Source organism: Lycorma delicatula, chromosome 2 (assembly GCF_047948215.1).
Source record: "Lycorma delicatula isolate Av1 chromosome 2, ASM4794821v1, whole genome shotgun sequence".
NCBI lineage: Eukaryota > Metazoa > Arthropoda > Insecta > Hemiptera > Fulgoridae > Lycorma > Lycorma delicatula.
The window spans coordinates 16396641-16418156 of NC_134456.1; the positions used below are offsets into that span (position 1 = coordinate 16396641).

Here is a 21516-nt window from a genome sequence, read left to right on the forward strand (position 1 = left end):
GCTTGCATTTATATCATAGTTTAACAGTTTTCATTTTTTTTTCTATGCTTAAAGTAACAAGTATTTAAGAATTGGATTAATGTTTCACATTAACCTTAACATTATAATCAAATGGCATAAATGAATACACCTGTAATAAGATACATTTAATAATTAAAAATTATCACAGATAATTGAAACTACATACATTTATAATCTATAAAATATTGATATCTGTAAATATATTACTTTTAAAGTACAGGATAGTGGAACTTACACTGCGCTTAAACAGTCAAGCTTAAAGTTCTAAGTGACAAGCTCACTAATAAATTTTCAAATAAGACTCTTATGAATTTTTTTACAGCCATTTTTCCCAGGATTTACAAAGGTGGTAAGAGGATTTCAACAGTATTTATTAATCATGTTTAATGCTGGTCTTCATGTAGAAACTGATTTATTAATATTACTGAATCTGCTGATATAATGTATTTTAATATGTAATTTTTTTGAAATTGTAATAGATTATGATAATTTTTTAATAAAAGCTGATGTTGGTTATCCATAAAATTGCTTATTTGTTATTAGGTAATAATTTTTACTTTATAAAATAAATAAAAATATAAAAAATATTTACAACAAATATTACACGCAGGTATATTTTAAAAATCAACAAATTTTAACAATTTAAAAAAATTAATTTTTTTTTTTTGTTTTTATTAAAAACAAAAACTAATTAAATATTCTTTAATACTAGAATAAAATGCTTAATTATCTCTTTTTTGTTCTGAACTGAGTTGTAACTGAATTTCAGCAAAAGTTTTACCTTTTGTCTTAGGTAATGTAAACAAAATATACCAAATAACCAGTAATTCATATAAATACCGATATTATCAATAATAACTTGATAGAATTTCAGACATAAAAATGACGATATTGTAAAACTTAATGCACAGAGACTACTGGCGATACCTCTAGTATTTGATGGAAATAATTCAGACTGCAGTGTTAATACTACAGGACCTAAACCGAATGAAAAGAAAAATGAGAATAACGCAAAACTGACAAAGACAAACCATCCGTAAGAGGAAACATCAACTGATGTTTTAGAATCCAAATAATAATATGTACCGACTAATATGTTACAAATACCGCTTCCAAATGATGACATAAGAATCAAAGGTCTCCTTCCTAAACTATCGACAAACTGCGTAGATAATATTGCAACTACAGACATTAAAATACCTATTAATATAGTATACTGATCTGGGGATAGGAAGGATTGTTCTGCTGCTCTAAATGCTTCTGTTGCATAAGAAAGTATGGCTAGAAAACCACTTAATGCTTTTGTTACTGTAACAACTACAACAAGAAATAATGCTTTTCTATCTGCAGGTGTGCTAACAACATCTTTCCAAGAATTACTTCTAGATTTATCACCTTCAATTGTCGCTTTCATTTCACTTAATTCTTCTTCCAGTTTCTCTGCTGATTCGTTGCCTCTTAATAATTTTAAACTATCTAACGCTTTACTGTCTTTGTTTTTCATTAAATAATAATATGGAGATTCTGGTTGACACATAAATGCAATAAAAAAAATAACAGGTAGTGCAATACTAGCGTAAGCGACAGTTTCATAAGAGAAATATGGTCCTATACAATATTCATAAACCAAACCGACATGAAACATAGTTTGAAACCACGTTGTTAAAGCACCACGTATTCTTGTTTCGGCTATTTCACCTAAATACATAGGAACAATAGTAAATGTTATACCTAAACCCATACCTTGTAATATTGTCGCTAAATATAATGCAGGTACTGAATATACAAATATAATCAATAACCATGATATAAAATATAAAAGCACTGAGAAATTAATACACGGTTTACGACCACACTTATCAGCTAATATTCCAGCAATTGTTGGTGTAAAAAATGGTCCGACTTCTATTAGGCTGACCATCCACGATGACTGTGTTGATGTCATTGGTACAGGACTATCTTCTTCTTGTAAAATTTTTAAAATTGGAGCAACCCATTCGACACAACTTGCACCGACCATTACAGACATGGAACCTATAAAAAATAATATTATTTTAAATCAATATAATATGAAAATACACTGAATGATCTACAATAAAATGCTATTGGAATCAAATAACTATTAATACGCTCAAGAATAATTTATATAAAATAAAAGTAAATAAATCTTTATTTTGATCGGTACATAAAAATAATTACATAGATCATATCAATATAAGATAAACTTTAAATATAAAACCAAACTGTACGATGAAAGAGGTAGATGCACTTAAAAGTCCATATTATTTATTTAAATACAAGAAAAAATATAAAGGTAAATACATTAAATTTAAACAATTATTACAAAATATTTCACAATTCTCCTGCCATTGAAAATTTTTTAGTGAACATATTAATAATTATATTATGTTAAACAATCATTAGCGTAGTTACAGTACGATTAGTAAAATATAAAATTTAATAAAAAAAGCTGACATCACAGTTGTAGGACTTTCCATCATGCAACTTTTTTCTGATGGATGGCTTACATAACAACTTAATATAAATATTTATCATTTTATTTAAATGTAATATTTTTTGTTTATTTAATTCAATGATTATAACTAAAGCGTGTGCGCATACCATATTTAATTTGCCTGGGTGTGGTAGTACTAGTGGTCACTTTAAATCATTTTTACCACTTTAAATATTATTCATTTGTTTAATTCTACCATTCACCTGTGACATCACAACGCACAACATAGCAGACAACTACAACAGATGTACTTCTGTGCTACACTAGTGCTACTTATGGTGAGATGGGGTACTATTGACGCAGTATACCCACCTAGCCACTAGTTTATTTAGAGCATTTTTTGTGGTGGGAGTGCAATTTAGCAAACATCTTAAAAATAACAATATTTTGCAAAATATTATTATTTTTTAATTGTTAACAAATGCGGCTAAGAAAAATAAGACCTTAATTAGGTCTAGATGGTAAAATAAAAGAAGTTAACTGGAAATGTCCAATCTCACTTTGGGTAAATGAGATATGCCAAATAATGAGTTCTGGGAAATCTGTAACGACTACGAAACGTTAATGTATTTTTAATAATTACGAAGTGAGGAAACTACATGATTTTAATTAAAGAGTAAATAAAAATGTTTTTGTTGTCAAGTAGCCGAAATAAATACTCTCAATAAGAGAAAAATCGAGCGGTTGATGAATTCGACGAGGGCAAATTTACGTATATAAGTCACAGAGTCTTAGAAGAAAAGTACAGATTCGATAGCATGGTGCGAGTAAGAGGGGATGGAAAATGAATTTTCTGAATGGAAAATACCATTCACTTAAATTAGGGTGTAATTACCAACTTAAAAAGTCAAGGGGATGAGGCTATATAGCAAGGTCACCCTCATTATCTCAAAATTTCGCCTAATTAAGGTCATATTTTCTTAGGGACATTTGTTAATTAAAAATAATAATATTTACAAAAAGATTTTTTGCAAAATCGCACCCCCACCCCAAAGAATGTTGTTATAGTCGTCTGCTATTGTGACGTCACAGGTGAGCGGTGAAATTAAATAAATGAATAATATTTAACGTTTATAAAAGTAACTCGGTCTGGCTTGGTCCCGAACTCGATCGCCTGGTCGACTCGGTACCTGGTGGGTTATGGCTCGAGGCTACACCAGTCTGCCGACTATACAAGCGAAATGTGTTCTATGTAAGTTGTGAAATTACATTAGTTTAGTTAGTGCCGATCGTCGCCGCTAGTACCGCCTCATCCGCGCGAATAAAATACGGTATGCACGCGCGCTTTAGACAGAATCATTGAATTAAAATAAACGAAAAAATATTATATTTAAATAAAATAAAAAACATTTTAAATTTAGTTGTGTGTGTAAGTCGTGGATCAGAAACAACCCACAGTTGTTGGACTTTCTCGGAACGCGTTTTTGGCCGCGTGACGAGAAAGTCCTATTACAAGTAATTTTTATACTAAGAATGATTAAAAAAAAAAAATGATTTTTTTTTTTTTTGTCTTCAGTCATTTGACTGGTTTGATGCAGCTCTCCAAGATTCCCTATCTAGTGCTAGTCGTTTCATTTCAGTATACCCTCTACATCCTACATCCCTAACAATTTGTTTTACATATTCCAAACGTGGCCTGCCTACACAATTTTTCCCTTCTACCTGTCCTTCCAAAATTAAAGCGACTATTCCAGGATGCCTTAGTATGTGGCCTATAAGTCTGTCTCTTCTTTTAACTATATTTTTCCAAATGTTTCTTTCTTCATCTATTTGCCGCAATACCTCCTCATTTGTCACTTTATCCACCCATCTGATTTTTAACATTCTCCTATAGCACCACATTTCAAAAGCTTCTAACCTTTTCTTCTCAGATACTCCGATTGTCCAAGTTTCACTTCCATATAAAGCGACACTCCAAACATACACTTTCAAAAATCTTTTCCTGACAATTAAATTAATTTTTGATGTAAACAACTTATATTTCTTACTGAAGGCTCGTTTAGCTTGTGCTATGCGGCATTTTATATCGCTCCTGCTTCGTCCATCTTTAGTAATTCTACTTCCCAAATAACAAAATTCTTCTACCTCCATAATCTTTTCTCCTCCTATTTTCACATTCAGCGGTCCATCTTTGTTATTTCTACTACATTTCATTACTTTTGTTTTGTTCTTGTTTATTTTCATGCGATAGTTTTTGCGTAGGACTTCATCTATGCCGTTCATTGTTTCTTCTAAGTCCTTTTTATTCTCGGCTAGAATTACTATATCATCAGCAAATCGTAGCATCTTTATCTTTTCACCTTGTACTCTTACTCCGAATCTAAATTGTTCTTTAACATCATTAACTGCTAGTTCCATGTAAAGATTAAAAAGTAACGGAGATAGAGAACATCCTTGTCGGACTCCCTTTCTTATTATGGCTTCTTATATATCGGTCCGAATATTGTAACAGACTTAAGGGTAGCAGGCATATATTCTAATAGGATCGACACTCATCGTTATTAAAATTTCATAAAAATTATCCAATACTATCTTATAAAAGATTACCCCTGCCACGTCCTGGCATAAGAGGTATTATACAAATTCTTGTCATTTTAAGTATTTTTATATTCAAATTTATAACTCTTAAAGTTAATTATATCTATTTTATTTAAGAAGCGGTGAGGGAAGTGAGGGTTTTTTAACATCACTTCAAATAGTTAAATTAAAAAAAGTTCATCTTTTACTAACAATATTTTATTTATTTGTTATTTTGATCCATTATATACATTTTTAAACAACATAATATCAAAATATTATTATAAGTAATTACTACGTTATGGATTATGTAACCCGTAACTGCCCAACGTTCAAAAATCTGTACTGGTATACGGAAATTGGTATAAAAAAATAAAGCAATCAACAATTTAAATAGATGTAAATTATCATAATAGAAGTCAATCAAAATTACAGTCAGTATTATGTCGTAATAAATTATTTAACTAATCAATTACTGTAAAAAAAAAATAATAATAATTGTGATGTAACTGCCATAAAGTAGGAAAAGATAAGACCGGAAAAGCACGTCATTTTTGAAAAGAAAAACGACTACATATTACAAATTTATCAAATAATTTTGATTTTCTTAAAACCGTTTATCGAAAAAGATTTTCTCAATTTCATAATATTTAATTTAATCCCATTAAGTAAAAATGTTTTTCAAAAAGAGATTTACTGATTTTTTTTGCAATAGATAAAAAATTACTAACCATTCTAATCGTAAAACCGTACTATTAAATATATCCGGCAAAGAGTTACATAATTTTGATACGCAAAAAAATTTATACAAACAATATTAATATTATTATAATTATGAAAAATATTTTTATTCAAAGAAATCTTTTATTACATTAAATTTATAATAAAATATTTGAAAATAATTTATTATTTAATTAGTACAAAAAAGTGATACTGAATTCAGAAATGACAAAAAAAATTTTCCTATCCCTTTATGGATGTTTGGATAAAACCAAACATAATCATCAGTAGATCTTAGGTACCTAAGTGGGAGCTCACCGGCCTTTCATCCGGAGGTCCCGGGTTCGAATCACGGTCAGGCACCGCATTTTCACACGCTACTTGTCATTCACCTCATCCTCTGAAGCAATACTTAACGGTAGTCCCGGAGGTTAAAAAAAGAAAAAAAAATAGCAGGTGGGAGCCCACCTACTCTCTCTTTTTCCTGTTTAGCCTCCGGGAAATACCATTCAGGTATTTCTTCAGAGGATGATATGTATGAGTGTAAATGAAGTGTAGTCTTGTACAGTCTCAGTACGACCGTTCCTGAGATGTGTGGTTAATTGAAACTCAACTACCAAAGAACACCGGTATCCACGATCTAGTATTCAAATCCGTATAAAAGTAACTGCCTTTACTAGGATATGAAAGCTGGAACTGTCGACTTCCATATCAGCTGATTTGGGAAGACGCGTTCACCGTCAGACCAACCCGGTGGGTGGAAGCCCACCTACTACGGATCTACCGGTGAACTCGTCATCACAAATCAGCTGATTTCGTAGTCGACAGTTCTAAAGTTCAAATCCTAGTAGAAGCAGTTAAATTTATACGGATTTAAATACTAAATCGTGGATACCGGTGTTTGGTGGTCGGGTTTCAATTAACCACACATCTCAGGAATGATAATTTACATTCATACATATCGTCCTCTGAAGTAATACCGTACGGTGGTTCCGGAGGCTAAACAGAAAAAGAGTGAGGTACTTAAGTGGAATGGCAATAGATTAAATGAAAAAATTTATCAAAAAAATCTTTAAAAAGTAAATACGGAAGACGTAAGAGATACGGAACACAGGAAGATCCGTATCTCCCTGTCTCCTTGATCAATCTGGATAACAATTATACAGCATCAATAGCCCGCATTATGAAATCATCGAACTAAATTTCATCTAAATAGGTCCATCCGCTTCCAGGCAAACATATATACGTACATTTTTCGGGATTTTTTAATGCTAAACGTGTGTTTTTTTGGTTTGGGAGAAGTCGCGAAACAATAAGATTAATAAAAATTCAAACAGAAAAATTTGACCCGGTTAGCAATGTTATTATATTATACGAGTATAATGAATGTATTGTACGTATATACAGTAGATACGCATTATATAGTATATATAATAGAACTACATACAGAATGTCCCACGAAGAAACGGAAAAACCTTTAGTTAATGTTCTACTGATGAAAATAATGAAAAAATTCATATAAACATCTGTAAACATTTGTTCAAGCTCTGTAAACATTTTGTTTTCGAGTTACGGTTAGCGAAAGATTTCGCCCGGATTTCACTAATAAAACGAAGCCCTTCCGTAATTTTTGGGACTCAAGTTAAGGAGTAAAGTTGATGGTTCCTTACGTAATTTCAGCTGGGAAATAGGATAAAAGAGGTTCCAGAACTGTAACTGTAGTAGTTTCTAAGATATCCGACGTAAAACACAAAATTCGGTGTCTAAAAACAATTTTTTTTTTTAGAATTTTAGTACGGTAACTTTATTAAACGACTAATAAATGCTGAAGATTTACTAACAAAACTTGTAGAGAACTTAATTCTTAGAAAATTAAAGTAAATACAGTCGATAAAAAGTAAACAGAAACTTTTAAATATATATTTTTTATTGAAGCGAAACAAACGAAAAATAGACAGAAAATCGTATTATTATTTCTGTATCTAATAAATTTTTTTTTTAAACGTTCTTCGGTGTATTAGCATTTACGAACGAAAGGGTCATTTCCAAGCATTCGTTTCTGATAAACGCCAAGTAAATCGTCGTGTTAAATATGAACATAGTGTGGTTAAGCGTATTCGGCGTAGCCCAAGCGCTAGTAAAAGGCGAATTTCTTGTCTCACTGTTCTGTCAGAAAACTAAGCGTTGCGCATCCTACGGAAAGAAAATCCATATCCTTTCCGCCTGCAGAAAGTTCAAAATTTGCGGCTAACAGATTACCCCCAGCGGTTAAATTTCTATCATCGGCTTCTAGACGACGCTGATAAAGTAAATCTAATTTTACGTACTGATGAAGCCGCTTTTACGAGAAACAGAGTCTTCTATTCTAAAAATAGTCATTTATGGAGCGAAGACAATCCACACGGTACTGTGGAAACTATTTTCCAACGTAGATATCACATTAACGATTAGCGCGGTATATTTATGACAAAATTCTGAGACCATCTGTTTTCAATGAAAATTTTACGGGAAATGCATACATTCATTTGTTTAAAAATAATTTGTCGGCTCTTCTGTAGGATGTACCTTTACAAACTAGATTTAAAATGATTTTCCAGCACGGGAGCAACGCCAGATTTTTCTTTAGTAGCTAGAAATCACTTCAATGCTAATTTTAAACCGGATCGGACGCGGTGAACAATTCGATTAGCCTCCAAGATCACCTGACTTAACGCCACTAAATTACTTCATTCGGGGTCGGATGAAAAAGATAGTATACCGATGAAACGTTAATACTAAAGAAAACGGTACTCGTTAAAATACGAAATGCCATTGAATTTATACGAAACGATCCTGAAATGATACGAAAAGCCATCGGAAATATTTTACGTCGCGCAGAATGCTGTGTACATTGTGAAGGAGGGAATTTTGAAAAAAATACTATAACTGAAGTTTGTTATTCTGTTACCATTTATTATTTCATATATTTAACTTTATTTTTTTTCTGAATTAAGAATAACGTTTATTAGGTACAGAAAAAATAATATGATTTTCTGTCTATTTTTCGTTTGATTTGCTTCAATAAAAAACCAATTTTTAATAGTTTATATTTTTTCTATCGGCTTTCTTTATACTAATTTTTTAAGAATTAAATTCTGTACACGTTTTCTTACCGAATCTTTCGCATTTAGTAGTGATTTTATAAAGCTATTTATCGTATTAAAAACCTAAAAAAAAACCTGTTTTTCAACACCGAATTTTACGTTTTCGTCGGATATCATAAATACTACTGGGGTTACAGTTCTGGGACCTGTTTTATTCGATTTATCAGCTCAAATTACATACGAAACCACCGACTTTACTTCTTAATTTAGGTTCCGCAAATTGCAGTAGGGCTTCCTTTTATTAGAAGAGCTGAAATCCGGGCAAAATTGTTCACTAGCCCTAACTCGAAAACAATGTTATATGTTTATAACCTATGTTTATATGAATGTTTTTCAATATTTTGAAACTTTCAGAAAGTTTCTGTGTTTCTGCGTGGGATACTCTGTATATAATCGAGAAAGTAAGTAAAAAAAACCTCTGTATTTTTATAAATAAATTAATAACAGAAATTTTTCAAAACAATGAGTAGATCAAAAGCATCCAAATATCACGGTTTAAACAGTTATCGGTTTAAAATAATATCAATATCGGTTTTTTTACAATATCAATTTAATATAATTAAAAATCATGAAAATAGGGAATTCCTGTGCGATAACTGTGACGATGATTTATCCTAAAAAAATGCTGGCAAAACATTGCATGACTCCCTGGTACTCCGGTCAAGTATAAATTGTTAAGAAGTATTACTTTTATCAAAGTAATGAAAAAAAAAATAGCCTCTCATTTTGGGTCCGGAACATAATATAGGTGTGAAAGCTACTTTAATTTTAATCGCCCTTAAAGTGAAGAAGAAGAAACAATTCAATAGTAAAAATTAACAGTTAAAGCCAAAATCAATTTTTTAGAGCTGAGGTAATAAATATTAAGAAAACATTTTCTGAAGATATTCATACGTAGGTTAACAGATTTGCTTAACTAAAGTTTTTTCTAATTCTAACACCTCCTTCCTTTCGATAAAGACTAAAGTAAGAAGAAATAAAACGGTTTCAAAAAACGTTTCTGCATTTTAGGTACATAGTCTACAATTTAGTTTACAATTTTTTTTTTGACATTTCTTGATAGAGCTATATAGAAGCATAAACCTTCAAAAGGTTTTTGAAAAATTTTTAAACTGAAGGAAGATAGAGCAAAAGAACAAAAAACATACATTTCAATTTTAAGAGGCGGGGATTGAGTTTTGAAAAAAACATTTTTTATTATTTATATACGCATTGTAAGTAAAACATTTTCTTTAATAAAGGTTTTCTCTAAAATGCCTCTTTAGAAAATCTAAATTGGCTTTTCGCGATATCCCCATTCCCTTAACGAATTTCGAGAAAAATTAATACGATCGATGCTCAAAATACACTATAGAAATAATTGAACCAAATTTGAAGAAAATCGGCTCGGTCAATCCTGACATACAAGGCCAAAAGCAGTGCGACACTCATATGTATTTATGTACGTACATAAATACCCAGGTCTTTTTTTGGTCTAAATGAACAAGTTGGACCCTAAAACGTAAAGATTTGCAAAGAATCCGATACTCCATTTTATAGATGATCACCAAACGTTCACCTTTAACGTAGCTGTCTAGCTGTCTAGCCGGGAAAAATAAAAGAATACAATTAGACATTTTTAATTTCGTAGCATCATAGCTATAGAGCTATACTGCAAGAAGGGGAAGTACGGTAATCGGTCAGAAAATGGGATGTGGGATTATTGAATTTCTTCTCGACATTTCACGATCCAAAAAAAAGAAAAGAAATTGGGGGTTAATGTTCGTTCGTAAGTACGTATTTACATGTGACGTGTTTGAAGCTTACAGATTTTGAAAAAATTTGGACAGACTTGTGTATACGAGACAAGTTGTTACTAAACGTTTGGATTCAATATCTCCTGGTGGTGAGGTAGTTAGTTTGAGATCAATTTTCTCAAAATGTTGTAAACATAATCTCACTTTGTATTAAACTCGGTTCATATGTGTATGATTATCTTACCGGTTTAAAAAAAAAATTTGCCGCCAAATTCTCTCCCCAAAAATTGATATTTTGAATTTTTTCCTTTTTTATGTATCATTTTTTTTCACTATATATCAATAAATAACCGACTCCAGGAAAGTATAACAAATTTGTTGTCAGCTTTTTTTTAAAGTGTTACCAAGAATTCCTGTAATAAATGAATAATAATTATCATTAATATTGGTTATAATTATTCTGTCAGCCGTTAAAATTTCAGAAAACTTCTTGAAAGCATTTCATTTTACTTTATTAACATTTATTTTAAAATGTTAAAAGTAACACAACTAATTTTTGAAAGACGTTATGCTTATGTAATATTCCGTGATTTTTGTGTCTTTGTGAGAAGATAAACGATATATTTTTAATTTGGATTAAATATGATATCTTGGGAACTTAAAACGGTATTGTATTCTAGAATAATTTTTGACTGCTTAACGGGGCAGTCTTTTAGTCAGTTTTTAAAACGATTTTGCGGGTTAATCTCTAGCCTTTTATTGGAGAGTACAATCATGGACTAGCAATCAGCTGTTTCAGGAGATGGAACCGAGACTTCTAGCGGTGCTGGTTTCTTATCAAACAGAAATCGAGATCCCTCGGTACTTTAATAAAAGGACCCTAGGAAGCTTTCTCACTGAAAAATGGTCAAGAATAGTTTAATGTTCGATATGGATACCGATTCTCACACTACCTCGTGGTGAGCCAAGCAATACTATTACTGCGTCTTCCAAAGTCGCGAAATCCAAAAAATGCTGCAAGTGACTGCCCGTATCTAATACGAGGTGTGGCTATTAAATAAAGAGACTAATGCTGTAAAATATTTTATTTTAAATTTATACGTATCTAATTATTATTCCCTTCAATATACCCCCCTCCTCTATCCCTACAACGCTCAATGCGAATTTTCCATTGTTCGAAACAGTGCTGGAAGTCTTCTTCTGTGAGCTCTTTCATGAGGCGTGCCGTTTTTTCTTTCACAGTTTCAACGGTTTAAAATCGTGTTCCTTTTAATGCAGATTTGACCTTGCGGAACAGATAAAAGTCACATGGTGCCAGGTCAGGTGAATAAGGCGGATGGTCTAACACTGGGATTTTATACTCGGCTAGAAACGTCTTCACAGACAATGTTCTGTGAGCCGGTGCGTGTCCTGATGAAGAACCCATGACTTGTTCTTCCGCAATTCGGGTCGTTTTTTTCTTATTTTTTACGGAGTTGAGCAAGGACCTCAAGGAAGTAATGTCGATTAATATTTTGACCTTCAGGAACCCAATGAAGGTACACGATCCCATGAATATCGAAAAAACAATCATCAACCCTTTGAATTTTGATTTGCTCATTCGAGCTTTTCTCGGCCATCTTGAAAACGCTTAAACCATTCAAAAACCCGCGCACGTGATAAACATTCATTGCCGTATATTTTGTTTAATAAAAGATAAGTTTTAGTAGCGGTTTTACCAAGTTTCATATGAAATTTCACGACAGTTCTTTGCTCTAGTAAAAGACTTATCGTTTTTAACAGATGTTATCCAAACGAAGGCCACGACCAGCGACCGTGGTCTTCGGAGTAGCGACAATCGAAAGAGAAGGCTTCACGCTAAACAGCTGTCGGTCGTACTAATTTGGCGCATGTGCACTTTTTCTGTAGCAGCATTGGTCTCGTTATTTAATAGCCACACCTCGTAAATACGAAAACCTTCCGACATTGGAGGATGACACTGTTGAAAATGGCCAGCAAACTTTTATTAAGCCTCCGCCGATTGCACTATACGGAATAATGGATATGGGACAATACGAATGCTTGAAACGGTCATGACAAAGAGTGACTCGTATAAGGGTGATTAATGCTAATTTCAAAAGGTGTTGACGCTTACAAGAAGATTATCGATTTTGTGCGTGCACAGGGATTAATTGAGGATACATTCACTCGAAACGACAAAAAGGACATTTTGAAATAAAATACCACTTTTGACTGACAATCCTATATTTAAAATATATTTATATTGTCTATTTCCAGTTCCAGTTTATGCGATTCTTTAATTTTAACTTTTGTTACAGGTAAAGGATTTTTTTATAGATTCTTTTATTATATTCTAAATATCATTATCATTATTTGCAAGCAATATTTTATTATTTTAGTAATTATTTTAATAAGTTTATTTAATAAATTCTTATATTTAATAAATATAATTTTTTAACTACTATTAAAGAATTCAGATTTATTTTTTTGTAAATTTTTTCACGATTTCTGTAGAATTTTAAACTGTTCGTCATCAAATATTAGAATTTATACAACTTTTTAATTTTTATGTATTTATAATTGTTAGGCTTCAAAGAAGCAAATATTTAAGCTTATTTTGGAAACATTCAGTAGCCAGCTGTGTAAAAACTAGTATATACATCTATACCTAATATACATCTATATAAACATCTAACATCTGTACAAAAACTAATAGTTGTTCGAAAAGAAAATTTCCATTATTATAACTCTTTCGTTTATTTCCAAATATTTGTTCCGCTTGAAACGTGTATAGTGGAAGGGCAGCGTACTATGATAAGATTTTTGTTTCTTTGTAAGAGCAAAACCGGCCGAAATTTACTCGCGAACACAAAGCAAACTTTAAAATATCTGATGTGAATACCACATGACTTCCTGGTATGCCTATTATAATTACATATACAAATTTTTTGCTGCACTTCATTTAAACTTATTTCATTTGAAAATGAGATACGATCCTCCAATTCTTTAATTAGTGAACAGTTACACAATTGCATTGTGGTGGAAACCACATTGCATCACATTTTTTTTCTGGTGTCCGTATCAGCATTTTATATTAGTTTATATATTAATTTTATTTCATGACGCTCAAGTAGTTCAGTGGTGTAAGGGAGAACGTGTCGGAAACGTAACCACGCATACATCTATTTAAATCCGACTTCATATACATATATTGTTTTAACTTTTTTTTTTTTTTAATTTAAATATGTTGATATATTAATATTAACCTCTGCAAAAATTTTTAAATTAGAACGAAAACTACATAAAATTTTATTTCGCTAACAACTTCTGATTTTTTCAATCCGAGGTTAATAATTATTAATAAATCAATATATTTAAATTTAAAAAAAAAATAGTTAAAAAAATATGTCTATGAAGTCAGATTCGAACCGATGTGTCTTCCCCTTGTAAGATCCAAATATTTCATTAATTGAAATTTTACTTGGCTATAACTCTGGAACAAATTAAAATAAATACTACTTATGACATACCGTTGAAAAGCTCTCAATGAGGGATTATTACCGCAGTTAAGAAAACTACAAAAATCCAAATTTTTGGGGATTTCTGGCTTTTTTTGGACACTTCTGGTCCAGTTTATTGCAATCAAAAGGGGAGACGCACAATTTGAAAAATCCTAAATCCAAAATTTCAACATTCTACGGCTAATCATTTTTGAGTTATGCGAGATACATACACGCCACGCCGAAACTAGTCAAAATGGATTCAGGCATGATCAAAAAGGATATTTCCGTTGAGATCTGAAAACCAAAATTTTTCGCGATTGCAATACCTCCTTTAATTTGTATAAGGAAGTAAAAATGTATTAATCGTCAAATTTTTATAAATGGATCGTACAGTTTAAATCGAATGGAAAGAGTGTCACCCAACCCATCGGGTTGGTCTAATGGTGAACGCGTATTCCCAAATCAGCCGATTTGGAAATCGAGAGTTCCAGCGTTCAAGTCCTAGTAAGTCAGTTATTTTAACACGGATTTGAATACTAGATCGTGGATACCGGTGTTCTTTGTTGGATGGGTTTCAATTAACCACATATCTCAGGTACGGTCGATATGAGACTGTACAAGACTACACTTCATTTACACTCATACATATCATCCTCATTCGTACTCTTAAGTATTATCTGAAAGGTAATTACCGAAGGCTAAACAGAAAAAAGAAAAAAAAGTGTCACCTATTTTCATCATAGCAGATTATCGGTGGAAGTTTCGACTGACGCTTTGGAAAATCGCATTAATGACCTTAATTGCGAGGACAAATGCATAAAAATATGGGAAATTTCTGAAATTTTTAGTTCGAGTAACGGTACTGTACTCTACATTCCATTATCCATGACAAGCTGAATTATCGCGAAAAGTGTTCGACGTAGATTTTTAGACGGCTGACTCAAAATCACAAAGCCATTCGAGTTCACATTTGTACGAAACTTAATCAACAGTTTTTAGCAGATTATAAATGCTTTTTTGGAACGCATAATAATTTACGATGAAACTTGAATCATCGAAAAATCAGACTGTGGAATGGAAACAATCTAGTCACCCGCCAGAAAAAATTTACAAATTACGTGTTAGCCGGTAAAACAACGCTAATGGTGTTTTGGGAATATGAAAACCCAATTTACTGCGAGTATTTGAAAGAAAAATGTACATTCGACGATGTGTACTGTTGTTTGCATGCTAAAAAATGAAGTGAAGCCTACCACCAGCAGGAGTTTACTTATTAAAAGGCAAAGCCTGTCCGCAAACCGCCCAAAGAGAAGTCTGGTTAAGAGGTGTTGCCGCACATATCTTACACTCCCGATTTCCAACCATCAGTTTTTTGTTTGTTTGGACCTCTTTGGACGTTTAATCCTGTCATGGTTATTTTTAAATAAAGAAGATAAAGCGTTTTTACGTGGCTTCGGCTATAATTAGCAGGTCAAATATGCGGTATTAGAATGGCTCAAACACCAAAGTGAATAATCGTTTATCTGTATATCTACACTTTATACTATTATACAAAGAAGAAGAGGGTTTTTATTTTGTTCGGGATAAATAAAAAAACTATTCGGTCAATAGTAACCAAATTTTTACCTACGTTTCTTGGTATAACTGAGAAAGGTTTTTAGATATATTTCATCTTGAAAATCAATTACATTAATAATATTACTAAAATAATAGAATTAAATTTACGTTAAATAAAATAATATTAAATAGATTAAAAAAATTTGTTTAATAATAACGGACTTCTCTTGGGAACTGCGTGCGGGGCTAGAGTGGTGAGGTATGAGAGCACTACGTGGGAGGCTAAATCGATCATCACCATCAACTGGTAACAAATAGGGTGCCTCCTGGGACGCTGTATTGGAAGGTGTAATGGGGTGCTCTTATAATATCTCTATAAAAGCTGAAAACAAAGTTGTAACACTTTCCTGGCATTATTTATTTATTCTTATGTAGTGGAAAAATATATATATATATATGAAAAAAGTTACCTAAGATTTATTTTTAGAGTGGGTGGTAATTTATGATGAATTTTAATTGTAAAATTATCATTACATGTTTCAATAAACCAAAAAAGACTTAAAATTTAAAAAAATCTGTGTTTTTATTTTTCTTCTGCTCTCCTGCCTCCAAAATCACCTAATATTTTTTTTTGATTTTTCTACGTTTACTGTTAAATGGAAGAAACTAAAAAAAACAATTGTACTAAAAAAACTGAGTTTGACACCACATGACTTACTTTCATGCCTGTTAAATTACATTTACACATTTTTTTAAAATGAAAAGTACATAACATTTTATTTCATTAACTTCTGATATTTTTTCATATATATATATATATATATATATATATATATATTTTTTTTTTTTTTGTTATTATTGAATTATCTATCGTAAAACTATTTTTGCAGTCGGAGGTTAATCATTATTGATAAATCAGTATATTTAAAATAAATAAAAAAGTTAAATGAAGTCTGATTCGAACCGATGTGCCTTTGTGCCTTGTACGATCCAAATATTTCATAAATTAAAATTTTATTTGGCTATAACTCTGGAACCGATGAAAATAAGTACCGCTTATGATACATCGTTGAAAATTGCTTATTACTGCAGTTAAGAAAATCCAAAAATAAAAACAAATTGTTTTGGATTTTGGGCTTTTTTGGACACTTTTGGTTCAGTCGATTGCCATAAAATGGGGAGGTGCAGTATATGTTACAACAGTCCTAAATTCAAAATTTCAACATCCTACAGCTAATCGTTTTTGAGTTATGCGAGATACATACGTACGTACAGACGTCACTCCGAAACTAATCAAAATTGATTCAGGCATGCCCAAAATTGTTATTTCCGTTAAAATCTGAAAACCGAAATTTTTTGAGATCACAATACTTCTTTACTTCGTACAAGGAAGTAAAAATATAACACCAACAAAAAGTTGCTAAAAGTTTTTTACGGGTGGGGCGGTGAATTATGATAACATTTTATTGTAATATTATTACTAAAAGTTTATTATTAAACCGATTAATAAATAAACCAAATTAAGTTATTAAAATAAACCAAAATAGTTTTGAAAAATTAAAAAAAATCCAATATTTTAAAGTTTGATTGCCTCCCACAATATTGCTCCAAAGTATTTTCTTTGTGTCGCTTGTACTACTGCTATGTCTAGGAAGTAAAAAAAATTGTTAAAAATGATGCAATAAATAAAAATATAAACTTTTTTCGATTTTTGTGGAGTGGGGATTTTTTTTAGCCGAGAGTAAAAAGGATTTAGAATGAACGGCATAGATGAAGTCCTACGCAAGAACTATCGCATGAAAATAAACAAGAACAAAACAAAAGTAATGAAATGTAGTAACAATTTCGGACAACTATAATTATCATTAAAGGGAATTTCGGACAACTAGATATTACTACTAAGGGAATTCTATCCGAGCTTTAAACAATGTTAGCTCTATCTGAGAAGCACTGGACAAATATATTCATATTTAAACGTACAGGGGAGTAGTAGTGTATAATTCTGCATCCTCCCGAAAATCGCTGCTAACTCAAATAACAATAACACGAAAACTAAACGAGATATCAACAATCCAGAAATATGTGGTTATAGAAGAGTCTACGCAGAAAAGAAAGCTTTTCTTTTCTTTTTCCTGTTTAGCCTCCGGTAATACCCCCAGATATTACTTCAGAGGATGAATGAAGATTATATGTATGAGTGTAAATGAAGTCTAGTCTTGTACAGTCTGAGGTCGACCGTTCTTCAGATGTGAGGTTAATTGAAACCCGACCGTCAAAGAACACCGGTATCCACGATCTAGTATTCAAATCCGTATAAAAATTACTGACTTTACTAGGATTTGAACGCTGGAACTCTCGACTTTCAAATCAACTGATTTAGGAAAACGTGTTCAACCCGGTGGGTTGGAATAGAATGCTGTCACAAAATATTTACACGTCACAAAATATCTGCGTTGTTGCTTAATTAAAAAAAAAAAATGTTTTAAAAATGTTCGGTCATTTTCTGAACAAACCTCGTAACATTCCGATTACAAACATCACAAAAATCATGGCAATTATAAAAAATTTTAATTCGGACTTAAATCACTTTTATATATATTAGAGTGGTCCAAATAGGGAAAAATTTTTGTCGAAAAACGTACACCCCCTGATTTAAAAGTACTCTCAAAAACAAAATTTTTGACGCGTTGATGAACCCTTTCCGTTCGAAAGAAGGCATCCCCCACTCCACTTGAATTTTAAAGGGGATTTAACATGGGTTTTAGGTTATTTTCAAGTTGTTACAGGATATAGCGCTTGCATGTTTCATCACAAAACTTAAAAAATAACGTATATAAGGGTTTTTGGGGTCGGAGAACACGAATTTGAAGTAAAAAAACTCATTTTGGCACATTGTAACTGTCAAAATCGCTGTCAATCGATTGACAACTAGCGTTTTTATGTATAAAAATCAACGGTAGAAATTACAAATAACGTTAATAAGGGTTTTCGAGGTCGGAGAACACGAATTTTAAGTTAAAAACTTATTTTGACAAGTTAAAACTGTCAAAATCGCTGCCAATTAATTGACAACTAGCTTTTTTATGTAGAAAAATCAATGTTAGACATTACAAACAACGTTAATTAGGGTTTTTGGGGTCGGAGAACACGAATAAGTGAAAAAATTGTTTTGACACATTAAAACTGTTGAAGTCGTTGTCGATTAAAAAAATCCGAAGGATAGATTCAAAAAGATCAACTCTAATTTTATTTAAAAAAATTTATATTCACGGATATAATTATTCAAATAAAGTCGTTAAAATTTTACGATTTCTATTTCTATTATTATATTACATTACATATGTAATGTAATCATATACATTTGGATGTTTTTTGCGATGATCATTTACAATTTGTAGTATATATTGCAATCGACTTTCATCTCTAGTGAATTTACATCTAAATTCTTTCACCGACTTAACCGTTCTTTCTGAGCGGTCATTGACGACCTTTAGATTTTTAACACGATTCAAAGCAGCCAAATAATCTTCGTTTTCGCTCCGCTTACACGGATCGATTTCTAGAAAGCTAGTCGCAAGTTCGAATCGTTTAAAAAAATTCAAGGACTCCGTGTCGACAAAAAAGTCGATTTCTTTGTTTAACAATTCGTTAACGTTTTTAGTTTCGTAGCGTCTCGTGTGAGCAGGTTCGTTATCATAATCGCAATCATCATCTGTCGCAGATAATAAATTTTCCTAAGTTTCACCCGAAATTGCTAGTTTTTCAACCGTTTTCAGTTTTAATTCGGTTGAGATGTCTTCATCAAAAAGAGCTAGCGTAGCTAGCCAAAATGAGTTTTTTTACTTCAAATTCGTGTTCTCCGACCCCAAAAACCCTAATTAACGTTGTTTGTAATGTCTAACATAGATTTTCCTTCATAAGAACGCTAGTTGTCAATCGATTGACAGCGATTTTGACAGTTACAATGTGTCAAAATAAGTTTTTGACTTCAAATTCGTGTTCTTAGACCCCAAAAACCCTTATATACGTTATTTTTTAAGTTTTGTGATGAAACATGCAAGCGCTATATCGTCACGACTTGAAAAAACCCGTGTTAAATCCCCTTTAAAATTCAAATGGAGTGGGGGATGACTTTTTTCGAACGGAAAGGGTTCATCAACTCGTCAAAAATTTTGTTTTTGAGAGTACTTTTAAATCAGCGGGTGCACATTTTTCGACAAAAATTTTGCCCTATTTGGACCATTCTAATATATATATACAATTTTTTAAAACTATTTCCCTTAGTTGTTCCAGGTAAATACTTGTAGATATCGGATAAGAACATAACCGATACATATCGGTAAGAACGGAGTATCAGTAAGAGTCGGTATATAAACGGTTATGGGGTTATTGTTAATATCAATAATTCTTGCTATTTTCAGTCATCTCCAGGTGAAAAACTAGCAAACTTTTAAAAAGGAAGAAACGAAATACTACCAATTTTGATTTTTAGTTTTGAAAAATGAATATTCCCATCTAATTCTTATTGAATATTTTCTAATATTCAATAAGAATGGTGGTCTAATAGCAAAGGACCGAGTCCTTTGCTGGGTGATGGAGGCCAGGAACGGCGTAGCCGGGCCTAGAGTTCCCATCGTCTGGCGACTAGAGGCAAAGGCACCTCCCGAAACCGTGTTCATTCTTAATTGGTGGTCTGGTTTCGGGAGGCAGAGGAAAAAATAAATAAATTTTTAATGAATTCAGTTAATTATTGCAATTATTTATAATTTAAATAATGAAAACATTAATGTTAATTAGTCTAGGTTAGCGAGCATAGGTTTAGTTTGGTTAGTTTTAATATGTGAAATATTAAAAACTGTTAATATAGAGAATATTTAAAACGACCGGTATAAAACAGCACGGTAGTATGTTATTGGGTTTTTCTTCAACCGGGTTATTGTTAATATCAATATTTCATGCTATTTTGAAACATGCATATTCCCACCTAATTCTTATTTGACGTTAAAGATAAATAGATTATCGGTCCATCGGTTAAAAGTGGTTTTTTTGGAGGGGGTTATTCCAAAAAAGATCCGAATAAATTACTTTTGTGTAGTTAACACTCAATATTTTTTCAAAAATTTTCAGAGATTTGTTTTTACACGACTGCCCAAAAAGAAAGGCAATGTATGTTTGTTGGACTGTAGCAGCTCAACGGCTGAACCGATTTATGTATATCACCCGCGTTAGATTAATTACGTCACCGGGAATGTCATAGGCAAGCTAAATATATATGTATATATATATATATATACTATAAATAAATATATATATTCAAATTTACTCGATACGACTACGGTTTAACATACGAGAAGTCCTATCTTCTTAAAATTCCAGCAATATCTTGACCATCTCTTACCGTACGGGTTGGCCATATGACAAATCGTTTCGGACAAAAGTTTTACGTAAAGTTTAGAGGATTAACGACCGCTTTAAACCGATTCGATAGTGTGCCTATTAAGAGAGGTATATATTTTTTGTCTTCAAAACACCTTTTTTTCCACACCCTGGGCGAACGGTTGGCGATATCAAAAAACTTAGATTACTTTTAGGCCTTTATCCGAATAATAGTAGGAACTTTAAATAGGAATTCGATATTTTACTTTACAACACAGTTATATTTTCTTTTTCTTTCAAGGTCTCCCATTTCCACCGCCACGGTCCGATTTTGCGCATTCACGAACTCGATCGAGATTTTGGGACGTTATATTTTACGTATAGATTTGAAAGTGAATGGCGCAAAATTAAGGAGTTATCGTGTCCAA

At 31.8% G+C, this 21516-nt stretch overlaps 1 pseudogene; it reads right to left on the minus strand.

Moving 5' to 3' along the window:
• Positions 1-743: 743 nt before the first annotated feature.
• The window catches only part of LOC142319844 (facilitated trehalose transporter Tret1-like), an 84808-nt pseudogene continuing 64035 nt past the window's right edge, over positions 744-21516 (minus strand).